The 19694-nt window shown below is 42.9% G+C and overlaps 1 long non-coding RNA gene and 2 other non-coding genes across 3 annotated transcripts; all 3 read right to left on the reverse strand.

The window, feature by feature from the left end:
• Positions 1-2901: 2901 nt before the first annotated feature.
• Positions 2902-4353, reverse strand: LOC115161060 (uncharacterized). The gene is made up of 2 exons (XR_003869169.1): positions 4269-4353; positions 2902-4178 (listed from the first exon to the last, which is right to left on the reverse strand). It is a non-coding gene; the product is annotated as an uncharacterized LOC115161060 (long non-coding RNA).
• A 3792-nt stretch (positions 4354-8145) lies between these two features.
• LOC115161705 (U1 spliceosomal RNA) lies at positions 8146-8309 on the reverse strand. The gene has a single exon (XR_003869395.1). It is a non-coding gene; the product is annotated as a U1 spliceosomal RNA (small nuclear RNA).
• Positions 8310-15816: 7507 nt separating this feature from the next.
• Positions 15817-15980, reverse strand: LOC115161706 (U1 spliceosomal RNA). Its single transcript, XR_003869396.1, has one exon. It is a non-coding gene; the product is annotated as a U1 spliceosomal RNA (small nuclear RNA).
• Positions 15981-19694: the final 3714 nt, after the last annotated feature.

A 19694-nucleotide genomic window follows, 5' to 3' on the forward strand; every position in this document is an offset into this window, starting at 1 on the left:
TCGAGAGGGGATGAAACATTAACGTTACATATCAATACTAGCTCAAACTGCTAATAAACACTAGTTTTGTTTTTTTCTGTTAAGTTAAACAGCGGTTACCTTGCCAGCTACATCAAGCAACTAAAGAGTAGCCAGTTTCTATTCCTTTTACAACTTGGTGAAAGAGCACAACTCGTACACTGAACAATGCTCAACTCTCTTGTCAGGTGATGGTGCAGCCAGCCTCCCAGAAGCTTTGGCTTCACACAGCCTGTCAGCCCGCTCTGTGGTGTTCAAATGGTCCTAAATCCAGTCCTATTAACACTCCATCCTACCCGACCACATGGTCCTAAAGCATACCCACCAATTTTGTATCACATTCCAATTATAAAACTGGGGGGAACAAAAATACAATTTCAGAATGTGGAGGGGACATGTCCACAGTGACATGGGGACATGTCCACAAAAATCAATGTAATTTATGGTTCCCAGATAGGGTGTGGAATCGCAACGGCCCCTTGCGGTTGAAGGTTCTATTCTGAGACGAACTCCGAATACTTTGAAATCTTCCAAACTTTGCATCGTCTTCAGTCCAGCCCATCGAAGAACAGGAAGTTACCAAACCACAGAAAATGAAAATCTGTCGGTTTCAGCGATGGCTTTATGGGATCGCTAGCAACTTGTAAACATTAACCCATTACATAAGTGGTAATGTTAATTATTACACATTGAATGCTAAGCCAATTATGACTGTTGCCTCCCGTTTAAGTTCATTGTGGTGGTCACTAGCTACAGTTGTGTCTTCAACCTAGCTTTTAGCTAGCTAACATTAGTTGCTCTGCAGTTGCTATAAAGTTAGAGAAACATGTTGAGAAAAAAAGTTACTAAACAAAACATGTATTATTATCACCTGAAACAATATACACTGCTCAAAAAAATAAAGGGAACACTTAAACAACACAATGTAACTCCAAGTCAATCACACTTCTGTGAAATCAAACTGTCCACTTAGGAAGCAACACTGATTGACAATAAATTTCACATGCTGTTGTGCAAATGGAATAGACAACAGGTGGAAATTATAGGCAATTAGCAAGACACCCCCAATAAAAGAGTGGTTCTGCAGGTGGTGACCACAGACCACTTCTCAGTTCCTATGCTTCCTGGCTGATGTTTTGGTCACTTTTGAATGCTGGCGGTGCTTTCACTCTAGTAGTAGCATGAGACGGAGTCTACAACCCACACAAGTGGCTCAGGTAGTGCAGCTCATCCAGGATGGCACATCAATGCGAGCTGTGGCAAGAAGGTTTGCTGTGTCTGTCAGCGTAGTGTCCAGAGCATGGAGGCGCTACCAGGAGACAGGCCAGTACATCAGGAGACGTGAAGGAAGCCGTAGGAGGGCAACAACCCAGCAGCAGGACCGCTACCTCCGCCTTTGTGCAAGGAGGAGCAGGACAAGCACTGCCAGAGCCCTGCAAAATGACCTCCAGCAGGCCACAAATGTGCATGTGTCTGCTCAAACGGTCAGAAACAGACTCCATGAGGGTGGTATGAGGGCCCGACGTCCACGGGTGGGGGTTGTGCTTACAGCCCAACACCGTGCAGGACGTTTGGCATTTGCCAGAGAACACCAACATTGGCAAATTCGCCACTGGCGCCCTGTGCTCTTCACAGATGAAAGCAGGTTCACACTGAGCACGTGACAGAGTCTGGAGACGCCATGGAGAACGTTCTGCTGCCTGCAGCATCCTCCAGCATGACCGGTTTGGCGGTGGGTCAGTCATGGTGTAGGGTGGCATTTCTTTGGGGGGCCGCACAGCCCTCCGTGTGCTCGCCAGAGGTAGCCTGACTGCCATTAGGTACCGAGATGAGATCCTCAGACCCCTTGTGAGACCATATGCTGGTGCGGTTGGCCCTGGGTTCCTCCTAATGCAAGACAATGCTAGACCTCATGTGGCTGGAGTGTGTCAGCAGTTCCTGCAAGAGGAAGGCATTGATGCTATGGACTGGCCCGCCCGTTCCCCAGACCTGAATCCAATTGAGCACCTCTGGGACATCATGTCTCGCTCCATCCACCAACGCCACGTTGCACCACAGACTGTCCAGGAGTTGGCGGATGCTTTAGTCCAGGTCTGGGAGGAGATCCCTCAGGAGACCATCCGCCACCTCATCAGGAGCATGCCCAGGCGTTGTAGGGAGGTCATACAGGCACGTGACTTGTTTTAAGGACATTACATCAAAGTTGGATCAGCCTGTAGTGTGGTTTTCCACTTTAATTTTGAGTGTAACTCTAAATCCAGACCTGCATGGGTTGATAAATTGGATTTCCATTGATTATTTTTCTGTGATTTTGTTGTCAGCACATTCAACTATGTAAAGAAAAAAGTATTTAATAAGATTATTTAATTCATTCAGATCTAGGATGTGTTATTTTAGTGTTCCCTTTATTTTTTTGAGCAGTGTACAATTGCTAAGCTTCTCTTTACATCTAACTAAGACTAAAAACTCCTCTGCAAGAACGTCAAAATGAATGACCGAGTTCATGAGTTATCTTCAATTAATTCTGACTATTTTGAGGAAGCTACAGCATCCCAAAATGGACAAACAGTACTATTGCCACTTTTTTTTGCGTTTTTCAAGCAAATGTCTTTTAAGGGAGTATATGAGCATGCTCGTTTGGTTCGCTAGGCACCAGTCGAACTGAAGCATGCTGAAGCCTTGAGGGCCTGTCATGCCAAATAATGTCCTCCAACCAAATAGTATCCCCCTCTATGTCACAATGGGATTCGATAAACTATTAGAGTCCGTTGCTATATCAACGGTGTGATGACCTAATGATTAGAATTTTGGAGCTCATTACAGCCTAAATTACGTTATTTTCATCATTGCTATGCAAACAAGACAGATTTCCGCTACAATTTCTCTGTTTAAACAAGTTTTATTTAGCTAATAAAATGAAAACATTAATTCAATTTTTTGGTTTAGTGGGCAGATTATTGGGCAATCAGACTTCACTAGATGCAGAACTTCATCTGGAGGGAGAGGAGAGAAAGAGTTAAAGGATGAGGAGAGGAAAGCGGCAGAATGAAGAGATGCTTGATCAGGTGCTGTGGCTAGTTCTTCCTGTCACTTGTCCTCGACAGTCTCAGTCAGGGGTTCAATAACATGGGACTGGTTAAGTTGGAAGCCCTCTCACCACGTCAAGGTACAGGCCGAGAGAAGGATTTTGCTTTTAATTAAGGCCTTTAACCCCCTACTCTATATTTGTAGTGCTTGACCTGATGGGGCTTGGATAGGTGTAGCAATATGGTGATGACTCAAACCGGCTGTGTAATGGACTCCGGGACACTTCTGCTATATTACATACACAAATCTAGAACCTCCAGATATGCAAACACTAACTAGAAACCAATGTCAAATTCCATACCAACCCTTGCCTAAAATTTGATTTGGAATTGGACACAAAAGATTAATGGCTAGGGAGAAGGGGTTAAGGACCAGTAAGTCTGTAACTGGGCAACTGAACAGTCAATTGAAAATGTTACTTGCAATGAATACATTTAATATGCAAATGTATTAATTTACAGCCATTTCAAGCAAGTTACAAATATTTGCCAGCAAACCAATGGAAAAATATACAAATGTTTACATGCTTGTAAACATGACTTGGAATTCAAGACAAATACATATGGTATATACTTACCAACTTCACAGCCAATGTCTGCAAAAAAACATCTTTGTAATATTGTTTTAAATTTGTATAACAGGTTATTAAGGTTATTTACAATAACATATAATATACAACAAGATGCAATGTAGTAAAATACCTACCGTCTTGAGGTGGGGAGCAGTGAAAACAAGGGTGGGGAAAACATCGGACGAAACAGATGACGGACGATAGACACGATGAACAGACAAATTCATCCACATTGACAACATGAGACAAACAAGACACATGAAAATGCTTGCCGCATCTCCTGCACCGGGCCACCTTCTTACCTTTTCTCACGTATTTCCGCCAGAAGCAGTGGACGCTGAACTCTGGGTAGAGTGTGGACACCTTCGAAGGCCTGGACCCAGGACGAGGACTGGAATCGGGACTGGGAAATGGTGCCAGGTGCACAGCATGAAAAAAGTAAAAATATGTTTTCTGATGGTATCGTGTCATGGAGGGTTCCTCATCTCTGCAGAGGGTAAGACTGTTTGCAATAGCAAGGAAATCGCACATCAGTAAATAAACTTGGCTATTTATATAGTTGGTGACAGAATATAGCCTGTAATGTTATTACCTTGTTCCAGAGTTCACGACCTAGGTCACTCAAGATGACCTCAGGTAACAACACCCTCTGAAGAAGTAGGTGAAGATCGCCCACAAAAGGACTGCCTCTGTTGCTGCGTTGTTGGACCCCATCCTTTTAACATCCTGCAGACCAGCAGACTCCTCCTCTGGCACACAGTGGCAAGCTACAGATCCCCTCCTGGTCCTCATGTCCATCCTCATGAAGTTATGCAGGACACAGGTAGCCTTCACACGCCTGAATTCCTCCAGGAGGCAGTCCCAGATGGCCTTGGTCACCCAACCTTGCAGTGCCATACACGGTAACTGTAAGCAGGAATCTCCAGTTACACGGTATCTGTAGGAAGATGGAAGATAATTTAACTATTAAACTTTTACATCTCCAGGTCATTGTGGACTACTAAAGTATAATATCCCTTATACCAAATCATGATAACATTGGATTGATAGATGCATGTGCACACGCAGGATCATATCAAGGATAGCATCACAAATTAATACATAAATACCACTTGAAGCTTGATGATGAGTTTACCATTTGAATCAGCTGTGCAGTGCTAAGGCAAAAACCAAAATGTGCCCCCCTTTGAGTCCCCAGGACTGAGAACCACTGCTCTTTATTGGGACCTCTTCATCTGCAGACAGGCTTTCACAGCTCTCTGTATCTGAGGACAGAAAACCTCACAAGAAATAGACTTCATTATACTCAAATTAGAACACACTGAATATTATGTTACTATTATCTCCATCCTCACTTCTAGGGACTGGAACTACACAAAAGTACCTGCACTATCCAGAATAGCCTACTTTCTCACTTTGACAGTTGGGGCTGCTATCCTTTCACCCTTTTGCCATGGAGGCTGTTAGCTAGCTAGCTACAAATGCATTTACAGTTTTTTTTTACAGTGATAAATAGATCAAGATAGCTAGCTAATATGAAGTTAGGTAGCTGGTGATATTTAATTCACTTAGCTAGCTATCTATACAGTATGTAAAGTTGGCTAGATAGCTAACTACTGTTAGCTACGTTAGCAGACTATTTGAGTTAGCCTGCACTGTAGCTAGTTAGCTAATAAAAGTGTTTTTGTTTTTTTTACATTTTAGAAATGTATTTACTTATTTGAATAAGTTCTCCCAGCCATGTGGACGATTGGAAACGGGGCAGCAAAGTTTGTTTGTTAACAGAGAGTTTTAGAGCATATTACTATGTAACTATTTACCCTTTTCATAACCAGACCTCCATACAAATTTGCCATGCTCAATTCTTGATGCACAACTGAAGGTGTTGCTATATGCTCCCATATGATGCCAGCACGCCCACAAGCGAACCACTCTGGCCGGACTAAGCGGCACGCGGCAATTTACCGCTTGCTACTGAGCTAGCGCTTCTGAGGTGAAATAGAACTGCCGGCGTCTGCCTTCCTTTGCGACCTCTACGAGGTAGCCGAGCAACCAGCATAGCAACGAACGTGTTGGTTCATTACGTAATCCGGTCATAATGTTGCAAGTTCTAGCAACAACCCTAGCAACAGAAGTTAGAACTCATGCAATCCCATTGTGATGTAGAGTGGGACACTATTTGGCCGGGGGACATTATTTGGCATGACAGGCCCCCAAAAGGCTAGGACCAGCCCTGCATTCACAAGTACACCTTGTCCCATATATTATCAGCACATTTATAGTAGAGGACGACCGATTAATCGGAATGGCCGATTAATTAGGGCTGATTTCAAGTTTTCATAACAATCGGAAATCAGTATTTTTGGACGCCGATTTGCCCGATTTTATTTTATTTTTTCATTTTTTTATATTTTATTTTTATTTATTTTTAGACCTTTATCTAACTAGGCAAGTCAGTTATGAACACATTCTCATTTTCAATGACGGCCTAGGAACGGTGGGTTAACTGCCTTGTTCAGGGGCAGAACGACTGATTTTTACCTTGTCAGCTCAGGGATTCAATCTTGCAACCTTACGGTTAACTAGTCCAATGCTCTAACCACCTGCTTTACATTGCACTCCACGAGGTTACGCGAATGCAGTAAGAAGCTATGGTAAGTTGCTAGCTAGCATTAAACGTATCTTATAAAAAACAATCAATCAATCATAATCACTAACTACACATGGTTGATGATATTACTAGTTTATCTAGCCTGTCCTGCGTTGCATATAATCGCTTAGGTACACGTTGCTCCAACCATAAACATCAATGCCTTTCTTAAAATCAATACACAAGTATATATTTTTAAACCTGCATATTTAGTTAATATTGCCTGCTAACATGAATTTCTTTTAACTAGGGAAAATGTGTCACTTCTCTTGCAAACAGAGTCAGGGTATATGCAGCAGTTTGGGCCTCCTGGCTCGTTGCGAACTGTGAAGACTATTTCTTCCTAACAAAGACAGCCGACTTCGCCCAACGTGGATGATTTAACAAAAGCGCATTTGCGAAAAAAAGCACAGTCGTTGCACGACTGTACCCAACCATAAACATCAATGCCTTTCTTAAAATCAATACACAGAAGTATATATTTTTAAACCTGCATATTTAGCTAAATGAAATCCAGGTTAGCAGGCAATATTAAGCAGGTGAAATTGTGTCATTTTGCGTTCATTGCACGCAGTCAGGGTATATGCAACACTTTGGGTAATTTGTCAGAATTTTACGTAATTATGACATAACACTGAAGGTTGTGCAATGTAACAGGAATAACGTTTTGTTTTCGAGATGATAGTTTCCGGATTCGACCATATTAATGACCTAAGGCTCGTGTTTCTGTGTGTTATTATGTTATAATTAAGTCTATGATTTGATAGAGCAGTCTGACTGAGCGTTGGTAGGCACCAGCAGGCTCGTAAGCATTCATTCAAAATAGCACTTTCGTGCGTTTTGCCAGCAGCCCTTCGCAATGCATTGCGCTGTTTATGACTTCAAGCCTGTCAACTCCCGAGATTAGGCTGGTGTAACCGATGTGAAATGGCTAGCTAGTTAGCCGGGTGCGCGCTAATAGCGTTTCAAACGTCACTCGCTCTGAGACTTGGAGTAGTTTTTTCCCTTCCTCTACATGGGTAACGCTGCTTCGAGGGTGGCTGTTGTCGATGTGTTCCTGGTTCGAGCCCAGGTAGGAGCGAGGATAGGGACGGAAGCTATACTGTTACACTGGAAATACTAAAGTGCCTATAAGAACATCCAATAGTCAAAGGTATATGAAATACAAATCGTATAGAGAGAAATAGTCCTATAATAACTACAACCTAAAACATCTTACCTGGGAATATTGAAGACTCATGTTAAAAGGAACCACCAGCTTTCATATGTTCTCATGTTCTGAGCAAGGAACTTAAACCTTAGCTTTTTTTACATGGCATATATTGCATTTTTACTTTCTTCTCCAACACTTTGTTTTTGCATTATTTAAATCAAATTGAACATGTTTCATTATTTATTTGAGGCTAAATTGATTTTATTGATGTATTATATTAAGTTAAAATAAGTGTTCATTCAGTATTGTTGTAATTGTCATTATTACAAATAAATAAAATAATTGGCTGATTAATCGTTATCTGCCTTTTTGGCCCCCAAATAATCGGTATCGGCGTTGAAAAATCATAATCGGGCGACCTCTAATTTATAGGCATTAAAACCAGTTCTACAATAAGAAGTCACAGACATTCAGCCTATTTCTAAGAGAAAATGAATCTAGGACTAGTTTGCTTTGAAATCCGTAATTCTGAAAGCATTCATGCAATGAAGAAAGAACGCCAAAGTTAAAGCAAATGCATACATTACCCTACATAGATCAACTCATCTCAGGTTCATCCTCTGATCAGTGACACACGTTAAAATAATTGTTATTAAACAGCAAGATCAGGGGAGAGCGCGAACGCAGTCCCCCACTACCATAAATTATGCAATCGAGATTTCCACATTTGGGAAATTCGCAGGGGTCAGCACAGCCGGAGTGCAATGGCTGAGCCTCACCCTGGGTGAACCGCCTTCTTGATCACGGTATCTCCCTTGCCAGGTAAGTATGAGTTGTACACATCGGTGGAGGGGTAGTCATTCTAGAGCAAATGTTTTTGACTGACGGTTACCACTTTGGCCCCAGATAATAAGGCATCATATCGACCAGGGTTTAATCACGTTCATGAATACAGTTGTGGAGAGAGCGGCGGAGAAGCGATTAATTTTAGTTTTACTTGGTTATATCACTGTCCGACTATTTTCCCATCATGCAACACGTAGAAATCATGCGTTTACATTTTAATATCTACACATGTGTCTGATATCACAAACGTATGCGATATACCAAAATGCTGAAATCACGTTCGTGCACATAAAGCCAAACGAATGACACCAACTATTTCTGGTGTTTCGTAGCATTCCAGAAATTGTAGGTATTTCGTCGTTTCCTGAAGCTTGTGTTCTGCGCTCAGTAAAATATGTTGCAATTACACCATTTGCCACTGGGTGGTTTACGACCCCCAGATATGGGGGAGAGACAGTAAGTCTAGCAATTCATCCACAAAACAGAGTATAGGCTTGCTGGGCTACAGTAATATTAAGTGGGATAAATGTTTTTCTTAGCGGTAAGAAACACTTATGTGCCATGCACATACTGTGTCAAAATAGCCTGACTATTATATGTGGGCGTTTTGACCTACCATAGCTGAATGTACTACTTTTTCATAATTTTTATACTGAGTATTTTAGCTGGCTGTATTTTGTGAATCGTAGGCTACTTCCCAATCGGTGTTTCATTGTTGTAATAAAAAGTTCTGTAAACCGATATTTTTGTACAATGACATTGCAAAGAGTCATGCATCCAATTGTGAGTAGATAAATTATTTTCAACCAAGAGGCAAACGCACAACATTCAATAGCTGATCTTTTACTTTCAACGCTGTTATTTCCCCAGGTAGGGTGTGCACCGTTCCAGAAGGTCCTGGATTGGTGAAAATAAGTGCAGAGCCGCCAGAGACCTGTGGAAGGAAGCATCTCCTGATCTCCCTGTGTCTGCCAGTGGGGAGGACCTAACGCCCCAGCTCGTGCTGTATGGGGTGGTCCGAATGCCTATTCCATCGAAGGCCTTCACCAAGCTCTGGCCCACCCTCACGTGTCTGAATGATGCACTGTGGTCCTCCCGCAACCTGCTGGTAGCGAAACGAGTAGAGACCATCCCCCAGGCAGTGGCAATAGTAGCCACGGAAGCCCTGGGGTGGTACAAAAGAAAGGGGGCCTCGACCCCAGGCGAAAGGACCCCCACAACACCCAAGGTCTCGCCCAAGGTCCCGGCGGCCACGGCCTGACAGCGCCTAGGTGAGGGATCTCCTCTGGGCCCCGAAGGACAGGATGGTAATTGGTTCGGAAGAGCAGGAGTGCAGACGAGTTTGATAAGGACTCACCCGGTTCTTGTACAAAGGACCGAAGACAGCTTTTTAACGAAGTGACGTTTGAACATGTTTTCATGTCTTAAAAATGTTTTACTTTTGTTAAATAATTTGTACACATTTTAAATGGCGTTTACAGATTGGATGTTTATAAGAGAATGTGCTTTTATTCAAGGTTGTTTTATTGGTTTTAAATGAACAACATGTACTTTAACTAATTTCAATGTAACGTTCAATGCCGTTTTTATGTGTATAAATTATGCAAAATATATATGGGCTGTTTTTAAAGGAAATGTATAAACAAAAACTTTTCCAACAGAAAATGTGTGAAAATAACGGACAAATCCAAAGACTTCTGACAAATGCATGAATATCAACAGTATGTCGACAGTTTCACATATACAGCAATTTCTTTTTTTGCAGGAACTGACACTGATAAGAATAATCTCAAATGGGACACTGCTAGCAAAGAAAGATCTGACTCTTTGATCCGATTAAATTGTATTTATTTTAACAACATTAGGGGGTGCACCGTTCCTGCCTAGAGGTACAGCAATACCAGGTCGATGTGTGTAGTGGACGGAACAAACCCTTATTCCATCTCCCAGTTCCAAAAATCCATTTAATTTATGGTTCCCAGATAGGGAGTGGAATCGCAACGGTTGAAGGCTCTGTTCCGAGACGGACGCCGCATCCTTTGAAATCTTCCGAACTTTGCGTCTTCTTCAGTCACAGTCAGTCGAAGAACAGGAAGTTACCAAACCACAGAAGAAGATGAAAATATATTGGTTTGGGCAATGGCTTTATAGGATCGCTAGCAACTTCTAAACAATTACCCATTCCTAAAGGTGAGTACAATTTTATTGGTAATGTTAATTATTACACATTGGCGGTTAAGCCAATTATATTATATGACTGTTGCTTTCCATTTAAGTTCATTGTGATGGTATTGACGTTTGTTTTTTATTATAATTATTAGGTGGAAGTCGCTAGCTAAAGTTGTCTTCAACCGAGCTTAGTTTTTAGCTAGCTAATATTAGCTAGCTAACTGTTCTGCAGTGGAAGCTAGCTTGACTTGCTATAAAGTTGGAGAAACAAGTTGAGAAAAAAGTAACTAAACAAAACATGCTTTATCACCTGAAACAAAACAATATATTTATCCTGTATTTAATGAATAGGTCATATTTTAAAATCTCCCCAAATAAATGTGATCTCTAACGAGAGACAGGCTCTCCTCCATCTTGCGTTATAAACACTACACTTGCCTATTCAGTAACGTTAGCTTAGCAAGACTCCGTGAATATGAAGCACGGCGTAATGAAACACGTCACGATGTTTAGGGGCTCTATTCAATCCGTATCGCTGAAGCGTTACAGATTCAAGGCCCTTTAAAATCCATCCCAAAATCCGTCTCAATCAAATGTTAACTACAAAGTAGCCAGTGCTTACCCGGCAGATTGATATCATGATTATTTACATCAATCAATGGTTGGTGGCACCTTAATTGGGGAGTACGGCCCGTGGTAGTCGCTGGAGTGGAATGGTATTAAATACATCAGACAAATGGTTGCCAGGTATTTGATGCCATTTGCTCCGTTCTGGCCATTATTATGAACCGTACTCCCCTCAGCAGCCCCCTGTGCATCACATGTGTGCTACAAAAACACTGCTAAACAACAACTTACTGCTAGCCTCTTGCTAGGTGTGCACTGGAATTAAAGGGTAACTACACCCAAACATTTTAATTCTGTAATCTGTCACAGACCGCAAATGTGGTCTCCTGATGTGGTTTAGGCATTGTTGTGCACTTACAACATCCAATTTAGTGTTTTTTTTTTCTATTTAAAAAATTTATATAATTTAGAAAAACAGAAAAAACAAGGGAAAATGGAAAGCTGGAAAAACTGAATTTTGGATATAACTAAATGGAATCAGGCTAAAAATAAAATAGATTTTATAGGGCCCCCTACAGATTGCGTGATAGAAATGTCAAAGTAATTTCCGTTTAAGCCGAAATATGCAGAATTTACCGTGAATGCAGTCTCTGCTAATACGGGATTTTCAATCATGGTGTAATGCTGAACTTCCGCGATACAGTTTGAAGAGAGTCCTGAATCTGTCAGTTGCTGGGCAATTAAACTTCAGGCACACGTTTCAAGGTAATGTATTCTCCAAAAGTAATTCAATCAATTTTCTCCCTCTTCTTTTTGATCAAATGAACTAACCATAGCAGTATACACATGTAATGTATTTCTGTTAGAATGAACAGCAATCTATTCTTTATTGTGGGTTTAAATGACAAACTGTTCTATATTTTATTATCTAAGCAAATAAAACACCCCAATCCATCCATTCTGTCTGAGAGCCAAAACAATCCATTCACACAGGGCTGGCTCCAGGCCCCTAAAACACTCACAAACTTTTACAGATGTACAATTGAGAGCATCTTGTCGGGCTGTATCACCGCCTGGTACGGCAACTGCACCGCCCGCAACCGCAGGGCTCTCCAGAGGGTGGTGCAGTCTGCCCAATGCATCACTGGGGGCAAACGACCTGCCCTCCAGGACACCTACAGCACCCGATGTCACAGGAAGGCCAAAAAGATCATCAAGGACATCAACCACCCGATCCACTGCCTGTTCACCACGTTATCATCCAGAAGGGGAGGTCAGTACAGGTGCGCCAAAGCTGGGACCGAAAGACTGAAAAACAGCTTCTACCTTAAGGCCATCATAAGCCATCACTAGCTGGCTTCCACGCAACCCTGCACCTTAGAGGCTGCTGCCCTATAAACATAGACTTGGAATCACTGGCCATAATAATGGAACACTAGTCACTTTAATAATGTTTACATACTGCTTTACTCATCTCATATGTATACACTGTAGTCTAGTCTACTGTATTTTAGTCAATGCCACTCCGACATTGATTTGTGAGGTATTGTTGTGAATTGTTAGATACTACTGCACTGTTGGAGCTAGGAACAAACATTTCACTACACCCACAATAACATATGCTAAATATGTGTATGTGACCAATAACATTTGATAAGCAGTCACTTAGGGCCCTGAACAAAAAATCTATAAAATAATATATTTTCATATATAAAAATAGGAACTCAGTCGGGGTCTCAACTTACTGTTGAGAGTTAAAATAGTAGAATACACAAGATCATTGTCAATCACTCAATTGTCCATGTCAGCTAACAATTTTTTGATCTGTAAATTAGTCCATTGATTTTGTTAGCCGCTCTCACTCAGATATCATTAGCATGGCATAAGTCTTGGCAAAATGTGTAGAATTGCAGGAAATTTGCTTTAGAACTGCAGATTCTCTCTCTGCCCCATGGCAAAATGAATAGAATTGCATGAAATGTATTCTAAAATTGCTAAGCTTCTCTTTGCCCCATGGCAAAATGTGTAGAATTGCAGGAGAAAAAAAATAAAAATGGTCCGCTGTCAAGAAGGGGGGCCACTGAAATGTTTTGACCGCAAGGTGGGGGAGCCGCCCAACAAAATCTTGCTTAAAAAGTCTGCATGCTTCCCAGCTGAATCAGTTTGGAATAGTTCTTGCATACATTATGATTACATTTTGTGACATTTTTGTTAGTTTTGGACTTCGGTGAGGGATTTTTGGGCACATGTTTTCTGGAGGCAAGTCGAAGTTGGTTGCGGAAGTCTTGTTGTGGTTAATTTCTTTACAATCAAATCAGGTGAGACAAACTTTTCACACAAGTCAGTTATACTTAAACTAAATCTTTATTCACTTATTAATAAAGGAGCAGGTCAATACAACACACACATTTTTTATTTCATTTTATTTCACCTTTATTTAACCAGGTAGGCTAGTTGAGAGCAAGTTCTCATTTACAACTGCGACCTGACCAAGATAAAGCAAAGCAGTGCGACACAAACAACAGTTACACATGGAATAAACAAACATACAGTCAATAATACAATAGAGAAAGTCTATATATTGTGTGCAAATTGTTTTAGAATTTTGTTTATTTCACCTTTATTTAACCAGGTAGGCAAGTTGAGAACAAGTTCTCATTTACAATTGTGACCTGGCCAAGATAAAGCGAGGTGGGTTTGACGATGGCTATGAAGCGAGGGCCAGCCAACGAGAGCATACAGGTCGCAGTGGTGGGTAGTATATGGGACTTTGGTGACAAAACAGATGGCACTGTGATAGACTGCATCCAATTTGCTGAGTAGGGTGTTGGAGGCTATTTTGTAAATGACATTGCCGAAGTCAAGGATCGGTAGGATAGTCATTTTTACAAGGGTATGTTTGGCAGCATGAGTGAAGGATGCATTGTTGCAAAATAGGAAGCCAATTCTAGATTTCATTTTGGATTGGAGATGTTTGATGTGCGTCTGGAAGGAGAGTTTACAGTCTAACCAGACACCTATATTTGTAGTTGTCCACATATTCTAAGTCAGAACCGTCCAGAGTAGTGATGCTGGACGGGTGGGTAGGTGTGGGCAGTGATCGGTTGAAGAGCATGCATTTAGTTTTGTTTGCATTTAAGAGCAGTTGGAGGCCATGGAAGGAGAGTTGTATGGCATTGAAGCTCGTCTGGAGGTTAACACAGTGTCCAAAGAAGGGCCAGAAGTATACAGAATGGTGTCGTCTGCGTAGAGGTGGATCAGAGAATCACCAGCAGCAAGAGCGACATCATTGATGTATACAGAGAAAAGAGTCGGCCCAAGGATTGAACAATGGCACCCCCATAGAGACTGCCAGAGGTCCGGACAACAGGCCCTCCGATGTGACACACTGAACTCTGTCTGAGAAGTAGTTGGTGAACCAGACGAGGCAGTCATTTGAGAAACCAAGTCTGTTGAGTCTGCCAATAAGAATGTGGTGATTGACAGATTTGAAAGCCTTGGCCAGGTCGATGAATACAGCTCGTTTAGGACCTTGAGCGTGGCTGAGGTGCACCCATGACCAGCTCGGAAACCAGATTGCATAGCGGAGAAGGTACGGTGGGATTCTAAATGGTTGGTGATCTGTTTGTTAACTTGGCTTTCAAAGACCTTAGAAAGGCAGGGTAGGATAGATATAGGTCTGTAGCAGTTTGGGTCTAGAGTGTCTCCCCCTTTGAAGAGGGGGATGACACAGCTTTCCAATCTTTGGGGATCTCAGACAATACGAAAGAGAGGTTGAACAAGCTAGTAATAGGGGTTGCAACAATTTCGGCTGATTGTCTAGCCCTGCTGATTTGTAGGATAGAGACCAGGGTCTGGCCCTGGGGTCATCTCTCCCAGGTACCTAAAAGAACAGAAGTAATAACTCATGCTCTGGAATGCGGTCTCTTTAAGTTTTATCACCCAAAAGACATCGTAAATCTTCTGTCAGTGTTTAATCTCCCAGAGGCCCATTTTCAGTTCACACAGACACAGACATAAAACAACCATTTGATGCAATAAAAGTTTCGAGTCTACACCCATTCGTTGGTGATTGGTCAACAGTAGGGATTCTTCAATAAAGTTTTTGTCATTCAAGAAGAAACGACTCACTTTCATGCACATTTTTTCATTGAGAAATACTGCATCAAACACTTCCTCAAAATGGTCAGAATTAATCGAAGAAAACTCAAGAAACTTTGACATTTTTGCTGTGGAGTTCTTAGTGGCGCAATTTTACATCTAACTAAGATATCATGTAAAATTACGCGACTAAGAACTCCTCTGCAAAAAATGAATGATCGATTTCTTGAGTTATCTTCGATAAATTCTGACTATTTTTAGGAAGCTACAGCGTCTCAAAATGGACAAACAGTACTATTGCTGCTTTTTTCTTGTTTTTCAAGCAAAGGTCTTTTAATGCGAGCACAATCTTTTGGATCGCTTCGCGCCAGCCGAACTGAAGCATGCTGAAGCCTTGAGGGCCCCAAAAGGCTATGACCTGCCCTGCATTCACAAGTAGAAGTTGACCCATATATTATCAGCACATTATAGGCATTTAAACCAGTGCTACAATAACAAATCAGACATTCAGCCTATTCCAAAGAGAAAATGAATCTAGTGGTAAATAGTAGGACTAGTTTGCTTTGAAATCTGTAATTTTGAAAGCATATTTATTCGATACCTCAGGCTCAAACAATGACAAACTTTAATTTGATTTTTATTAAACAGCAAGATCAGGGGAGAGCGCGAACGCAGTCCCCCACTACCATAAATTATGCAATCGAGATTTCCACATTTGGGAAATTCGCAGGGGTCAGCACAGCCGGAGTGCAATGGCTGAGCCTCACCCTGGGTGAACCGCCTTCTTGATCACGGTATCTCCCTTGCCAGGTAAGTATGAGTTGTACACATCGGTGGAGGGGTAGTCATTCTAGAGCAAATGTTTTTGACTGACGGTTACCACTTTGGCCCCAGATAATAAGGCATCATATCGACCAGGGTTTAATCACGTTCATGAATACAGTTGTGGAGAGAGCAGCGGAGAAGCGATTAATTTTAGTTTTACTTGGTTATATCACTGTCCGACTATTTTCCCATCATGCAACACGTAGAAATCATGCGTTTACATTTTAATATCTACACATGTGTCTGATATCACAAACGTATGCGATATACCAAAATGCTGAAATCACGTTCGTGCACATAAAGCCAAACGAATGACACCAACTATTTCTGGTGTTTCGTACCATTTCAGAAATTGTAGGTATTTCGTCGTTTCCTGAAGCTTGTGTTCTGCGCTCAGTAAAATATGTTGCAATTACACCATTTGCCACTGGGTGGTTTACGACCCCCAGAATATTTTTTATAATTTTAATACTGAGTATTTTAGCTGGCCCAATCTTCTGTTTCATTGCTGCAATAAACTGTTTTCTAGGCCGATATTTTTGCGCAATGTCATTTCAAAGAGCCAATAATTTGATTGTGAGTAGATCAATTATTTTCAAACAAGGGACAATGTCTGATTGTTTTTACTTTCAACACTGTTATATCCCCGGTTAATATCGAAGTATTACTGTGCATGTAAACATATTTATAAATAACCTCACAATGTTAGACAAATGCGACCGAGGTAAAGACAGATTCAGGTTGGATATTCAACGGATATTTGTGCTTTCAAACCTCAATAGCTTTCAAACCACTTGAGCCACAGACTCCAAATAAGTGTCATGATGTTGGAAAAATTGCACAGGTCTGTGTTTTGTATTCCTAGTTGAATCAGTACAAACTTTTTTTTACATTTGAATTTCAATAGCTCCTTGATCATGTGACCTACTGACTTCAAACAAGGTTCAGAACGTACACTCAGTGGGCCTACACATTGCATACCCATTAGTTTGTCCATTATCATCTCACATGTTTTTACATACATTTTTCAAACTTTCTAATTCCAATAGCTCCTTGGTCATGTGACCTACTGACTTCAAACAAGGTTCAGAACGTAGTCAGTGGGCCTACACGTGGCACACCTGTTGGTTTGTCCATTTTCATGTCACACATTTTTATATACATTTTTCAAACTTAATAATTTCCATAGCTCCTTGGTCATGTGACCTACTGGACTCAAACAAGGTTCAGAATGTCCACTCAGTGGGCCTATACGTTGCACACCCGTTAGTTTGTCCATTTTAATCTCACAAGATTTTACATAATGTTTTCAAACTTTCGAATTTGTGACCTACTGACCTCAAACTACTTTCAGAATGTCCACGGACTGGTGGAGACGGGCGCCGCGAGGCGTCCAGTGCGGTGACACTACCGATATCCCGGAGAAGCTGGCGGAAGCCCCGGGGAGAGTTCTCTTTTCTTTGTGAAGGGAAGGGCGCCCTGGAATGGGTTCGCCCCAAGAGAGGGGCCCAAGCCCTGGAAAGCCTTGCGGTTCTGGTGGCGTCCGGTGAGCTCTCACTGGCCCTTGAAAATCCGGGGGAGAGGGTGTAAATCTCGCGCCGGGCCGTACCCATATCCGCAGCAGGTCTCCAAGGTGAACAGCCTCTGGCATGTTAGAACAATGTATGTAAGGGAAGTCGGCAAGTCAGATCCGTACCTTCGGGATAAGGATTGGCTCTAAGGGCTGGGTCGGTCAGGCTGGGGTGCGAAGCGGGGCTCGAGCCACGGCTGGGGGAGCAGTCGCGCCGTCGCCCTCCTCTCGCCACCGTTGGAAGTTCGTTGTGCAGCCCATCTCGCGGTATATCGTGCGTGGTCTCGCAAGGGGCTGCGTGCGGGGGTTCGTCGGTGGGGCCGAAGGAGGACCGGGGTGGGTTCTCGCGACGGTGCTCGCCGGCCCCGTTCGCGCTGGTGTCACCAGCGGGTCGCATCGGCCGGCGCCTAGTAGCTTACTTAGAACAGGTGCGGACCAGGGGGAATCCGACTGTTTTAATTAAAACAAAGCATCTCGAAGGACCGAGGTGGGTGTTGACGCGATGTGATTTCTGCCCAATGCTCTGAATGTCAAAGTGAATAAATTCAATGAAGCGCTGGTAAACAGAGGGAGTAACTATGACTCTCTTAAGGAGTCCTTAGCATTAGTAAGGGAGATAACGAGATAGCCCTAAAGCAGGGCTCTTCAAATCCCTCCCTGTATGTCACCTGTTTTCAGGTGTCGCTAACGATGCAAACCGAACGGGAGTTACCTCGGTACTAGTCCGTACGCAAAGAGAGTCCTGCAGATGGTGACAGCTGTTGATCATTAAACGGAAGGCGGCAGTCGGTCCTGGAATATGGGGCTTTCGGTCAAGCATGAAAATGTGAGGGAGGCACCCCCAGACTCAATGATTTGCTGCGGGGCTCTTGTAAATGAATCCTGACCTTGACAGGAAGCCAATTAGAGAATGATGGCTCGAACGCATCCCTGGCTTTGGCTGGGAGGGGGAGTTGTCCTGGGAGACGACTGATGAAACTGTCCTACTGGCATCAGTCTGATCACAGAGCGGCTGTGGTGAAACGTTTAATCACGTGTCCCCTGTATATTTAGCTAACTCTAAACCGCGAAGGTTTGAATTGAATGCTGGCTTTGGCTGGACCCGCTAACAGTGGAGCACTAAATAGAGATGGAATGTGCTTAGCGGTTATGGACACTGCCAGGTCTCACGTCCGCCTGGGTGCGGGACTCTACACATTCTATGTGGGAGCTCTTCTTGCCGCCCCTCTCCTGATGCGCACTGCATGTTTGTGGGGAACCTGGTGCTAAATCACTCGTAGACGACCTCATTCTGGGTCAGGGTTGCGTATGTAGCAGAGCAGCACACTCGCTGCGATCTATTGAAAGTCAGCACTCGGTCCAAGCTTTTGTCGGGGACGGAAGGCATCTTCCTCCACCATCATCCTTCTTTACTTATGGGTTACCAGGTGCCTGCAGAAGGGCCAGGGTCCAGAGGCCAGACACAGAATGTGAGAGAGTCCAGGCAGGCAGGTAGAAGGCGTAAGACATTGACATGGGGCTCTGGATAGGTAGGGGGCTAGGTGGTGGTCGCCCATCTGCCGGGGCCCGTCCTCTGGTGGGACTGTGAGTCAGGTTGGGACTCGCTGTAGAAGTCAAAGGGTCACCAGGTGCACAGCAGGAATATAGACGTCTTTGTGTCCGGGGAGGGGTGCGGGTGCCCCGGTTCGCCTGGTGGGCAAGGTTATGGAGATGGCTGAGCCCCGGCCGGGATGCGGTGATGCCCAGTGAGAGGGGTGTGTAAATTATGTGATTTGTGATTTCATGGGGAGCAACAGGCAGGTAGAGTGGGGCCAGGTGAATTGGGCCAGGTACATTCAGGTGTAAGTAAAAATACCATATAAAGCCAAAAAATAAAAACACAGTAGAAAATATACATGAAAATCCTGGTTCTTTCAATCACATTCATGTCTCTACTCAACCTGTCTTCCTCCCTTTCTATGTCTTGATTTGACTTATCACTAGTGAAGTGCAACATTCTATCAAATCAATCAACTGGATCTGTTCCGAAGCTGTCTTTTGCGAACAGGAAACATTTGATCAACTAGCCTATTCCATGTCCAGAGTTCCCTGCGCCAGTGAGCTCGATACAGACAGCTGTTTTTGGGAAAGAAAGGTA

This window comes from Salmo trutta, chromosome 24 (assembly GCF_901001165.1).
Source record: "Salmo trutta chromosome 24, fSalTru1.1, whole genome shotgun sequence".
In the NCBI taxonomy this organism is placed as follows: Eukaryota; Metazoa; Chordata; class Actinopteri; order Salmoniformes; family Salmonidae; genus Salmo; species Salmo trutta.